The sequence below is a fragment of the Grampus griseus genome, assembly GCF_964374135.1.
Source record: "Grampus griseus genome assembly, chromosome: 12".
Taxonomy (NCBI): domain Eukaryota; kingdom Metazoa; phylum Chordata; class Mammalia; order Artiodactyla; family Delphinidae; genus Grampus; species Grampus griseus.
The window spans coordinates 15,214,216-15,226,625 of NC_139006.1; positions in this window are offsets into that span (position 1 = coordinate 15,214,216).

Sequence of the window (12,410 nt, forward strand, 5' to 3'; positions counted from 1 at the left end):
AACTGGCAGAGCCAGAAATAAAAACCAGATCTGTTTATCTCCAAAGGTCAAGCTCACAGTCACAGCACTTTGCTGCCTGATGCTAATATGGTTTCCAGAATAGTCCTATCATTTCATCATCCACCCAACAGTGCATGAGAAAGCCCACGTCCTCACTTACTTCCCCCTTCGCCCAAACTGAGTAGTCTCATTTGAATCATGTAGGGAGTATGCAGTTGCAAGCAACAGAAAATGCAACTCTAACTGGCTTAAATAATAGTGATTAATTGGCTCAAATAACCGCAAGTCCTACCGAAGGCTAAGTGTCAAGGACAGCTTCATTCGGCAGCACAATGGTGAGACCAAGGTTCAGGTTTTGTTCCTTCTCCCTGTCTCCTAGGGTGCTGGCTTCACCCTCCACTGACTCTCCTTCATGGTCTCAAGATAGCCCCGACAACTCCCAAGGCTGTGTGCTTTATTCCCCAAGTCTGGACAGGAAAGAGAAGGTTGACTTTGGAAGTCCTCTCGGAAGAGTGGGAAAGATTCCCCAGATCCTCTAGCTTCTCAGTGGCCTGAATTGCCCCAGATGCTCATCTTGAACCAGTAACTGTGCCCAGGGGGTAGGATTATGATGATGAGTTTAGGCCTGAGCTACATATTTCCATTCCTAGATCCCAGAGTGGGAGTTGATTTAGCTTCCTCTAAGGGCTAAAGAGAAACGGTGTGGAATGAAAGTCAGGACACGTGTCAAGAGAAGGAAGGTTGGATTTGGGGGATGGTAGCATACACTCTTATGCCCCACCCATCTCCTCTTGGGCCTTACCATTGTCGTGCACCCTACATGCCACTCTATCCTTGCTCATGGCAGGGAGGAGTTTCAGGGAATTAACATCCCCAGGGAGCAGCCTGCAACCAATAATGATAGAGAAGGTGTATAAATACCCCAGCTGCCTCACCCCTTAGGTGGGTCATCATGTTCTACAGTAGCTCTCAGAGTTCTTCAATGGGATTAAGCTCCAGTTGCCCACAGTAATAACTGACTGGTGACCCAGTCTTTTTTGATCCCTTCTCTTCCGTTCTCATATTCCCACTGACCTCCCAATGTTTCCTGGGACCGCCTCTCAAATAAACCACTTACGCCTGACTCCCTCACTTGGGGTCTGTGTCTGGGGAACCCAAACTAAGACAGTTAATGCAACTGCAAAGTCCACTACATTAATGTTTTTGGTCTTTGTCTAATTTAAGCACATTCTACAAAGATAAAAGTACAGTGTTACTATGGAAGATAGATGTTCATGTGGCAGCTCTCCACACTGATGAAAGAACAATATCTACCCCTAAGCTACCTCCTTCACCTTCAGTGTGAAGGAGAAAGGAGGCCCCCTTCCTTCAGAAGCCACTTTGCATGCACAGCTACCTCAACAGTGACCAGACAAGAATGCATTATTAAGCACCCCATCGCGAGGCTGTCACGCAGATATAAACATCTGGACTCCTTGGTGAGATTCCTTTAGGAAAAAGAGAAAGAACTCTAAAAACTGACTCAGCCCATGGTAGATTGGGGTTTTTTAATATATCTCTTTCTGGGAGTGTTTGCTATAAACAAACTATAAGTCTGGTGGAGAGGTAAAAAGGAAGCCCTTCCTCAAAAGATGCCACACATTAATTTTTAAGTTCACTCCCAGAAGATGTCTCCTTTTGCACCTGTTAATGTGATTTGTATGACAATCATTTATATATAATTAATTGCCATGTAGCTTTTTGCATGGCTGGATGCAGCATTGGCAAGTGGCTGATTTCTATCTGAAAAAGATGTGTGAGCAGCTTTCTTTCAGGGATGAGCCATAAACTAAGCAGATTTCTAGCTCAGAAATGGTCCTTTTTGAAGAGAAAAACCTCTAGACTCTTTAAAATGGGGCCCAATTCTCTGAGTCTGAGAGTAGGAAAGTAAAATATGATTGAATTCAACTGCCTCCTTTTACAGATGAGAGAACTGAAGGCCAGGAAAGAGAAATCTCTAAGTTTACTAAGTGAGGTAGTACAGAGCCAAAGCATCCTAACTCCCAGCTCAGTGTTTGTCCCACTAAGCCCTATGCCCACACCCAGAGCACTGATGAAACAGACAAAACATAGTTCTGTTCCCAGTAGGCAGGGCTGCAGGCTGTTCGACCAAATGGATTGAAGGCAGAGGCAGGAATAATGCCTGGCCTAGAATGACCTTGAAAACACATCATATTCTCTCTCTCTCTCTCTCTCTCTCTCTCTCTAGCTCAGAGGAGATTAATTCTGGGATGAACTGGAATTCTTGAGATAACACACAGAAGGTTACTTAGACCAAGAGTAGCAAATGTAAATGCCTTTAAGCTCCACATAGGCAATGGGCGAAGGAGATGGGAGGTGAACCTCAGGGAGTGGAGGGGCCTGGCAAACATGCGAGCCCTTGCCCATCTCAACCATCCCAGCACTGACAGACTACCTAAATTTTTTAAGAGAGACCACAAGTCCAAAGTGTGATATGAAAAAGTGTTACATAATATCTTCCAGCTTTTAAATCTTGGTAACTGACATAATTTTTTAAATAAAAGATTTAAGCTCCATACCAGCCAAACAAAACACATCATCTCCCAGAATATCCGTTTGTAACTGCTGGCACAGGGTAATACCACCTGGCGGCAGATCTGGTCATTTCTTCATTCAAACATGCATTCTATGTTGGGGTTCAACAGCTGTGATTCTTATATCTTTCTACACTTTAGAATCACCTCGGAAGCTTAAAAATCCCAGGTCTTACATTATGCCAATCACACCAGAATGTTCAGGAGTGAGAGCCAGGCATCAGGATGTTTTAAATACACCTGGATGATTCCAGTGTGCAGGCAAGTTTGGGAATAGCTGCTCTACAATGAGCCAGGCTGTGGGCTAGCTACTAGGGACACAAGGATGACCAGGACAGACATATTCCCTGTCCTCACAGGGCTTATAGCTCAGTGAGGGATTCAAGCAGATAACCAGATGTGGCCACAGCTGCTAGCTATCCACCAAACCTGTTCCCCTCCCCACCATCTTCCAGGGCGCATGCTGGACTAAATTTCCCATCATCCTTCACAGGTAGATGGAGCCACGAATCTGAATTCTGGCCAATAGCATGTGAGCAGAAGCCACCTGTGTCACTTCCAGGGGTGACCCATGAAACACGCCAGATCTGCACTTCTATGTTCCTTGATCCCTGTTGCCACGTGTTGAGGATGGCGGAGCCACTGTCAGCCCAGGTGAATGGGTCTGTGACTGTGAGGACCACTTATTGACCTAGATCAGTCACCTCTGAACTACTGTTACAATCTTGTTACAACAGCCCAACAAATACAGCAAGCAATAATAAAGACTATGACAGCAATAGCATCAGATGCTGTGGGAGCACAGATCCAGATAAGGGGGGGCAGAGATCAGGGAGGGCCTCCTGCTTATTCACACACTCATTCATTCAACAAATACTTCCTGAGCACTTACCTTGCACCAGGCACTGTTCTAGATGCAATTACTGAAATCAGTAAGCAATTAATGAAATCAGTAAAGAAGTTATCGTCATACAAATCCCTTTTAAAAGTTGCAAGGGGGACTTCCCTGGTGGCACTGTGGTTAAGAATCCGCCTGCCAATGCAAGGGACACTGTTTCAATCCCTGGTCCGGGAAGACCCCACATGCTGCAGAACAACTAAGCCTGTGCACCACAACTACTGAGCCCGTGCGCCACAACTACTGAAGTCCACATACCGCAACTACTGAAGCCCATGCGCTCTACGGCCCACACGCTGCAACTACTGAGCCCGCGTGCTGCAACTACTGAAGGCCACGCGCCTAGAGCCCATGCTCTGCAAGAAGAGAAACCACTGCAATGAGAAGCCCGTGTACCACAACAAAGAGTAGCCCCGCTCACTGCAACTAGAGAAACCCACGCGCAGCGACGAAGACCCAACACAGCCAAACATAAATAAATAAATAAGAATTTAAAAGTTGCGAGGGATACAGCAGTGAAGGAAAGACTCAAAAATCCCTGTCCTCTTGGAGTTTAGGCTCTTCAATGTATAAGGTGGCATTTAAATTCAGACCTAAGGATGAATAAGGCAGGCAGAAATTTGGGGAGAGGCCACAGATATCGGTGCTCCTGGAAAGGGGAAAAACGTGTCACGCAACAGCCATGACGGTGGGAGAAGGTGGTACTTTGGGGGAGTTTCCAGTAATTGGGGGTGGCTGAGCACAGAGAGGGAGGCTGGGGGTGATGAGTGGTAAGACAGAGACAGAGGGAGACTGAGACCAAGAGAAATCCAGAGAGACAGAAAAAGAAACTGGCAGAAACAGAGAGATGGAGACAGAGCAAGGCAGAGAAACTCTCAGAGATAGAAACAGACAAAGACAGAGCCAGAGAAACAGCAGACCAGAAAGATAGAAAGATCTGACAGGGACAATGTGACAGCATTGCAGGGCCACCTCCCCCTGATCCCACACCCTCGCAGGCCTTATTTGTACATGGGAGACAGATGTCCAATTTACTTAAGCTTGCCTTGCTTTGTTGAGAAGGTAAATATTTGATCTCCTGCAACTCCCAGAGATTTCTCCTCTATGAAAAGAGCACCTTTAATTAGCCTCAGAGCAAGCCCCTGCTTGGCTGGGGCAGAGCCAGCAGTGAGGTTTGTAATTCACAGCCTGGGGCTTGGGTTGAGGGATAGAGGGCAGGAGTGGGCGTCAGGAGACTTGAGTTCTAGACCCTCTCTGACTCTGGGCGGCTGTGGGGTCTGCGCCTCAGTTTCTTCATTTGTAAAATGAGTGAGTACTTTCCTACTCTGGCATTTTGTGGCAGCACTTACTGAGGTCTGTGATCCTATATTTAACTGTGAGATTGTTTAATGGATGTTTTTCACAGGAGAGCTTGAGAGCAGTCTTATTCACAGATGAACACATTGTAGGTGTTCAAGAGCATTGACTTGTTAAAGGAAGGAAGGAGGAGGGGGGAAGAGGGATAGAAGGAAGGAACGAAGAATGTAGGGAGAGAGGGAGGGAGGAAAGAAGGGAGGGACGGAGGAAGGGAGGAGGAGAGGGAGGAAGGGAGGGAGGAAGAAAGGAAAAGATGTTAAAGACATAACGAGTACTATGGCAAGGAAGAACAGGATACAAGGGGATTGAACCTCACCTGGATTAAATCTTTAGGAAGAGAAAGCCAGCAGGATGGGTCTAAAATAGCCTTGCTGCATTCCCCAGGGAAGCTCATAAATTTTGTGCCCCTTGTAGAGGCACCCACAGTTCCACAACTACAAACAGAGGAAGGAGAGACTGGCACATAGAGGTGGCCACCCCCCAGGAAACCACAGAGTTTGGTGGCCACCCCCCACCCCCCCACCCCTGCCCACAGTGACAGGCTAAGTGACAGTGATGTCCTGGAGGAGAATGGTGTGAGCAGCCTGGCTCCTAGACATTCTGGAACCAGCCCAAGCTTCCCCAGGGCTTGATGATGGTTCCGAAAAATCCCCAAACGTTTGCTCCTCTCCCTCCTCCTTCTTAGGGCGGAAGTCTGGGAATTTGCTCCTTTCTAGCTAAAACCGAATACTTCTGGACAGTGAGAGGACTTTGGATTTTCAAAGGATAAAAGAGGTGAATTGGTAATGGGAAAAAATGAGGAAGTGACAGCACATCTGGGAAAACAACCAGTTGGGAGATCAAATTCATAAAGACTGGGATGGCTCCATGAGCCCATTTCAATAAAGCAAATGTGAATAAATGAATAAACGGGGAGAAAAGAAGCTCCTCCTTATAGGAGAATGCAACAATGAAATGTAAAAGGAATGATGGAGTTAGAAAACCTTCAGTGGATGCTAAAACTAAGAGGTAAACATTGATGAATAGCAAGAGATTTACATAGCCTCAAAGTTATCTCCCCACAATTGACTTATTAATTGATTACAAAGGGGAAAATAGTAACCTTACAGTGGAGAAACCTGTTGACCATGTTAACCAAGTGATCAAGGTGACCCTCACCAGGAGCAGGACAAGCCGACAGCATGCACCTCCCGATACAGTGCACTGAGAATTCAGCACCACATCTGCATTATTCCTGCTGAAAGTACACAGCCTGACTCTTGACAACAGTGAAGCATCAGGGAAGCCCAGACTGAGGGACAGTCTACAAAATAACAGGCTTGAATGCTCTGAAGGTGTCAAGGTCAAGAAACAGAGGAGGGCCGAGGAGTTACTCCAGAATAGGGAAGGCTGAAAAGACATGAAAACTCAATGTAATGCAGAATCCTAGATTGGATTCTGGACAGAGAATGAAAAGATATTACTGAGACAGTTGACAAAATTTGAAAATGGATTGTGGATTAGATAATAATGTTAGAGAGATGTTAAATTTCCGGCTTTTGAAAATTGAATTGTGGTTATGTAAGAGAACACCCTTTTTCCTGCAATACACACTGAGGTATTTAGTGGTTTAAAAAAAAACTAGAAGAATCTGAACATTAAAGCAGAGGGTAAGGGCTGGTTTTAGGGGTGGGGGGGAACTTCAAATCCCAGCTCTATTATACCCTGGCTATGTGATCTTGGGCAAGCCACCTGACTCTCTGAGCCTCGGTTTCCTCATTTCTAAAATGAGACTACCGATGGTACCTGGCTTCATGGGATTTTTGTGCAGATTTGATGAGGTAACCCACTGCAAGGCCTGAGCACAGTCTCTGGTGCATAAGGATATTAGAGGCAGCTCTAAAGCTAAACATCTCAGAGTTGGATGAGATCCTCAGTGTTTCAGTCTAACTTCCAAATGTGGGTCTCACTGGGAAATGCCCTCCAAGCAAAGCAGCAAGGTTCTAAATATGACTGAGAAAGACAGAGTTAGTAGTGCCCTAGTGTAATCCTTTTGTTTTACAAATGAGGAAACTGAAGCCTAGAACTGTCAAGATCAAGTGGTTTTGCCAAGTTCAGTCTGAGTCACTAAAAATTTAATTAACACATACTATGTGCAAGGCCAGCGCTAGCCACTGTGGGAGTTTCCAAGATAATCAGGCTCAAAGACTGAGTGTGAAAGCTTGTGTGTGCCATTATTAGAAAGTGCTGACGAAGGCACACCAGAAGGAAATCTCACCCACATCTCCCCATGAAATCTCACCAGTCCCCAGACCTGCATCTTTATCCTGGATTGTCCGGGTGAGCCCTGAATGTAATCGCAAGGGGGAGGCAGAGGGAGATTTGACTCCAGAAGAGGAAGTAGGAGAGGAAATGACAAAAGCAAGAGGTTGCAAAGATATGACTGTTGGCTGTGGGCTCTGAGAATATGGGTAGAAGCTGGAAAAGACAGGAAATGTATTCTCCCCTAGAGCTTCCTGCCAACACCTTGATTTTAGCCCCATGAGACCCATTTTGGACTTCTGGCCTGCATGACTCTAAGATAATAAATCTGCATTGTTTCAAGCCGCTAAATTTGTGCTAATTTGTTACAGCAGCCATAAGAAACTAATACGCATGCATCGTGCCACCCCACAGCTCCCTTGTTCCTCACAGCACTGTGATGTCAGGAGCGGTATTTACCCAACAAAGAACCCAACTTCCTCCTTCAGACCTGGAGGGATAATGACACCCCCCCCCACACACACACACTGATAATAACCCCCAGCATACAGCACTATTTCCTAATGATTTCTCCAACTCTGCTCACAGTTTTGGAAATAGCCCTAAATTAAAATAGCTCCTTGAGTAACCCAGTCTGAGAATGCCAACTGTTTCTTGCTGGAACCCCGACTGTTACAGACTCTGAAGAAGTCCAAAGGTTCATCCCTAGACTTCTGCACATTCTAGAACACTCTCACCCCTAGATTTCCACACATCCCAGAGGCTAATTTCCTCACAGCCCTCTCAGCATCCTGGCTCCTGGTGCTGTAGATGCTTCCTCAAATACATGAACATTATAGACTTTTTATATTGGTATCCTTGTCACCTCTTCAAATCCTCAAAAGAATATACCCACAGCAAGAATTTCTTAACAATGTAATCTTTAACTGAGTATTCCACAGGGGGCACAAAGAAGAGGTGTACATCACAGCAACATGAACAGTGGTTGGTGGTCACTGTAGACATCACCCCTCCCAAAACATAACAGAGAAGAACAAACCTGACTCCATGTTGCATCTATTCTTCAGCTCTAACTTTTGTGCTCCACTGCCTGTGCTTAATCGTGCTGGCTCTGCACCTTTGTCTCCTCAATCAGTAAAAGAATGTTACCTGTAGCCTGAAATATACATAATAGCCCTTTCTCAAGGCTCTGCCTCCTAGGCTTGACCTTTAAAGGCATAACACCTTCCATTCATATAGAGATAAAAAGTTGCATAATAGAAAATAACATTTGCCCTGTTGAAGGTTTATAGAAACATTGTGACCAAACCTATGTGGAGAGCTACAGGAACAAAGGATTATCACATCCCCTCTGGGGTCTGGCTGGCAGCAAGAAGTCTGCACCAGCCACACCCCCTCCCCTTTTAGTATAAAAGAATCCTAAATTGGGTAAGATGGTTCTTTGGGACACTAGTCCTCCATCTTCTCAGTCTGCTGGCTTTGCAAATAAAGTCCCTATTCCTTGCCCCAATACCTTGTCTCTCAGCTTATTGGCCTGTCCTGTGGCTAGCAGTAAGAGCTTAGATTCGGTAACAAAAAGATTTATTGGGCTCTCACTTGGGTCTTCAAGTGCCCCATGCCTCTGTCCGACTTGCTGAGGCACCTCTTCTCCTCCTCCTGTCTCTTTCCTCCTACATCCTCCTTAAAGCTTTGGAGTAAGTCCTACAACATGTGGACAGAAAGCTCATCCTCTCCCCCAAACACTCATTCGAACAATTTTTTAAATAAAAACAGCTCTATGCCTATGAGGAATTCCAGTGGGAGGAAAGACGTTTTTCACCTTCAGTGCGAAAGTAGCATGAGTTTGGAGGCTAGAAGCAAAACAAAATGAGAGAAAATGAGAAGAGAGAGATTAAGAAGCAAGGAACTTTAGCAACATGGCAGCAGGTGGGAGCCCAGGAAGAAAGACAATTGATGAGAAAGTCCATGTAGTGGGAGAGGCTAAGGAAATGTACAACACTGAACATTTTATTTCAACCTGTTTTCTATTCTGTTTTGAGCTCTGGTCCAGCTCAGACACGCTCAAAACTTCAGTAAAAAGTCCATTACACACAACTCACCTATTTTGGTAATTCTTTAAGGCATAGAGGAGAGGGAGTGTGTTCAAAGCACAGCAAAGAGAAAACAACAGCTTCAGGCGGCAAGACACATGGCACATGAAGCCACTTAGAACTCCAAACAAGAAGTGATCAAGAGTACAAAAGCCCTCTGAGAATTCTCAGATATACCCAAGAAGGCATTGGACTTCCCACAATACATGGGATGGGAGCTTGGGCCATTTTCATTTTGATTTTAAAGGGACAAGTAGCCCCCAAAGTGTGGAGGAACAAGAGACATCCAAATGGTACATGCAGGTGGCACTTTCAGACTTCGAACTTGAGCATTAATGGTCAAGGCCTCACAATCATAATGCAAAGTAGAGATGTGTCTGAATCTCTGCTGAACTGGGGTGTTAATTACACGTCTGTGAGATAGAGACAGTCAGTGAGAAGGCTAAAATTAGCCAACAATCTGATATGTTGACACTTGGCATCAGTAACTGAAGCTTCTATGAAAGACGTATTTATGAGATGAGCTTATGTTTCATGATGACATGCAGGCTTTCAGGAGCCCCAAGAAATTCTGAAAGTTCAGCATTTTCTCTGTATCCACCTGTCTATGCATGGTGGTAAGAAAAGCTGCTGGCTTGCCCCCTCCTTGAGGTGGAGAAGGGAAGAAAAAGAAAGGGGCAAAGACATTAGATTAAACCCCAAGTCTTAGTCACTGGAATGTGTTTTTCTGGAGACATTAATATGTATACCCAGAACCAATGCTTTTCAGAAAAGTAAAGCAAAATAAGGCTCTGTGGCTAACTATAGAATTAATTGTGCTTAAACTGCTGAAACTCTTGCCTAGGGTCTCCGAGCTGGGAAAACCATTCTTATTTTATTCCAGAAACTGAACCAAAGGTTTAACTAAAATTATCTCATTTAATCCTCACAAATGCATTACATCGTAGGTACTATTATTATTACCATTTTACAGATAGGGAAACCAAGGCTCAGAGAAGTGAAGTTACTTAGCTTGTGTCTCAGTCAGGATTTTAGGTATTTACAACAGAGAGAATTTAACGCAGGAAATTGGTTACATGAGTGAAGAGGGAGCAAGGATGGTGAGGCTGCCCAGAGATTAGCGATAGCAGAAAGATGCTCTACTCCTAGGCTAGAGGGATGGAGGGAGGAGGTTGTATTTCCAGGCCCCTGGGAATAGGTTCACCTGGCAGAAGCTGGAATCTTGAAGGAAGCAGAGGAGGAGGGGGAGAAACACCCTAGTTTCTCCCCTCCTCCCACATTTTAGTGTAACGCCAATGCCTCCCATTGGCCAGACCCAGCAGGAAGCCAGCTAACAAGGAAGTCTGGGAAATGTAGCCCATAGGGATGAGCTCCCAGGACCAGGAGCACTAGTAAGTGCCTTAGCCACAATTTGACCCAGGTCTGCACCATCCCAGTAAATCACAGCTCCTTTCATGGAAGAACACAGCAGTCAACTTTAAATTTCTTAAGGGTAGCACCTTAGTCCCACATGGAAACAGGGGAGGCTCAGATGACCCTCCTAGATTCTGAGCGATGCTCCCTATAGACGCAAGGGAGTCACTCAGAGTCATGCGTTCCAACCCCGTCTCAAAGGACAGCTCCTTGTGTGACTTTAAAAAAATATTTTCACCTCTCTGAGCCTCCGTTTTCTCCTCTGGAAAATGGATAATAGAAATACACAACCTCACAAAGTTGATTTAAAATTTACAGAGCACCTGGCTCACAGCAAGTATTCCAAAAATTGGGCCTAATTATACCACCACTACCATCAATATTATGTAGCCTACTCTCAGGATTATCATTTTATTTACAGGCAGGGGGGCTCTCATGAGGAGAAGACTGGCAGAGAAGAAAAATTCATTTCTCAGTCACGTCTACAGAGCTGTCCTGGGCATTCTCTCAGAGACCCCTCTGCTATCAAGCAGACTTACTCAAGCTGACTAACAGTTACAACCAGCTCCCAGGAAAGAATAACTAGGGATGCTGTAAATTCTGTTTATTCTGGCTTCTTCTACTTAGTCAGTGCATTTACCTCACGCTGTGGCCCTCCTTTGCTTTCCTTAGAAAATTATTCACTAGGAAGGAAAGAGAAAGCCAAACACCTAAAGCAAAGAAACCCAACTCCCAGAACCTGCAGATCTGTTGCGAGCGTTTACTTTAGAAGGGAAACAGGGAAACACAAGACACCATTAAGAGAATGAAATGTATGAGGTGGGGACATTCACCACGAAGCTGCCTGAACTGCTCTGCTGTGACGGGGTGAGTCACCTGCTCTTTCTGATTGGGCTGGAGGTAGTGTAGATCCCCAAACGTCACCACCACTCACCTTCCACGGGGGCCTCTCCTTGCCCCCTCCACACTCATGCAGTTGAGTCAGAAGGGAGGAACCATCTAAAACAGTGCTACTCAAAATATAATCTTGAAAATGCTTACTCTCTGTACCATGGTGAATCGTATCCCCCTCCACCACATGAATGATCACCTGGAGCTTCTGAATGTGATCTTATTTGGAAATAGAGTCTTTGCAGATGTAATTGGTTAGCAAGATATCATATGGGATTAGAGTGGCCCTAAGTCCAATGACTGGTGTCCTTATAAGAAGAGAAGACACACAGAGATACTACGATCAACTAGTCATGTCTGCCTGGGATTGAAATGGGGAGTAGTGGTATGTCTATGCTTCCCAAACATTCCCAAAACATTCCAGCTTCTCTTAGGGGAAAATCTACCTGGGAGCCATCATTCAAGAATATATCAAAAAATTATAATAATAATGATGACAGTGACAGTTACGACTTGTAGAGTATTCCTATGTGTCATTTTATATAAGTTCATTCATTTCACCTTCATAGCAACCCTACAAGGTACACACTATTGTTATCCCTATTTTACAGATGAGGAAACTGAGGCTAAGTAAGTAATGGTCTCATATACCAGCCCAGTTAGTTTGGCCAAGAGACCTCACCCTTAAACATGATGTCTGCATATCATCTCTTGGCATAATATCTATTTACAACTCACTTTATAAAGAAGTACTTCCTTTTAAGTAGCCTAAATTTACATGTGCCCAGTCTCAAAAGGAATCTCACCACCATTTCCACCTTATCCATGCCATGAGTGACCCTCAAATGACCAGCCTTTCTGAAAGAGAGAGCTCTGAAGAGTTAAGAAAAATAACAATAGCCACAAAAGCTAACATACGTTAAGCAC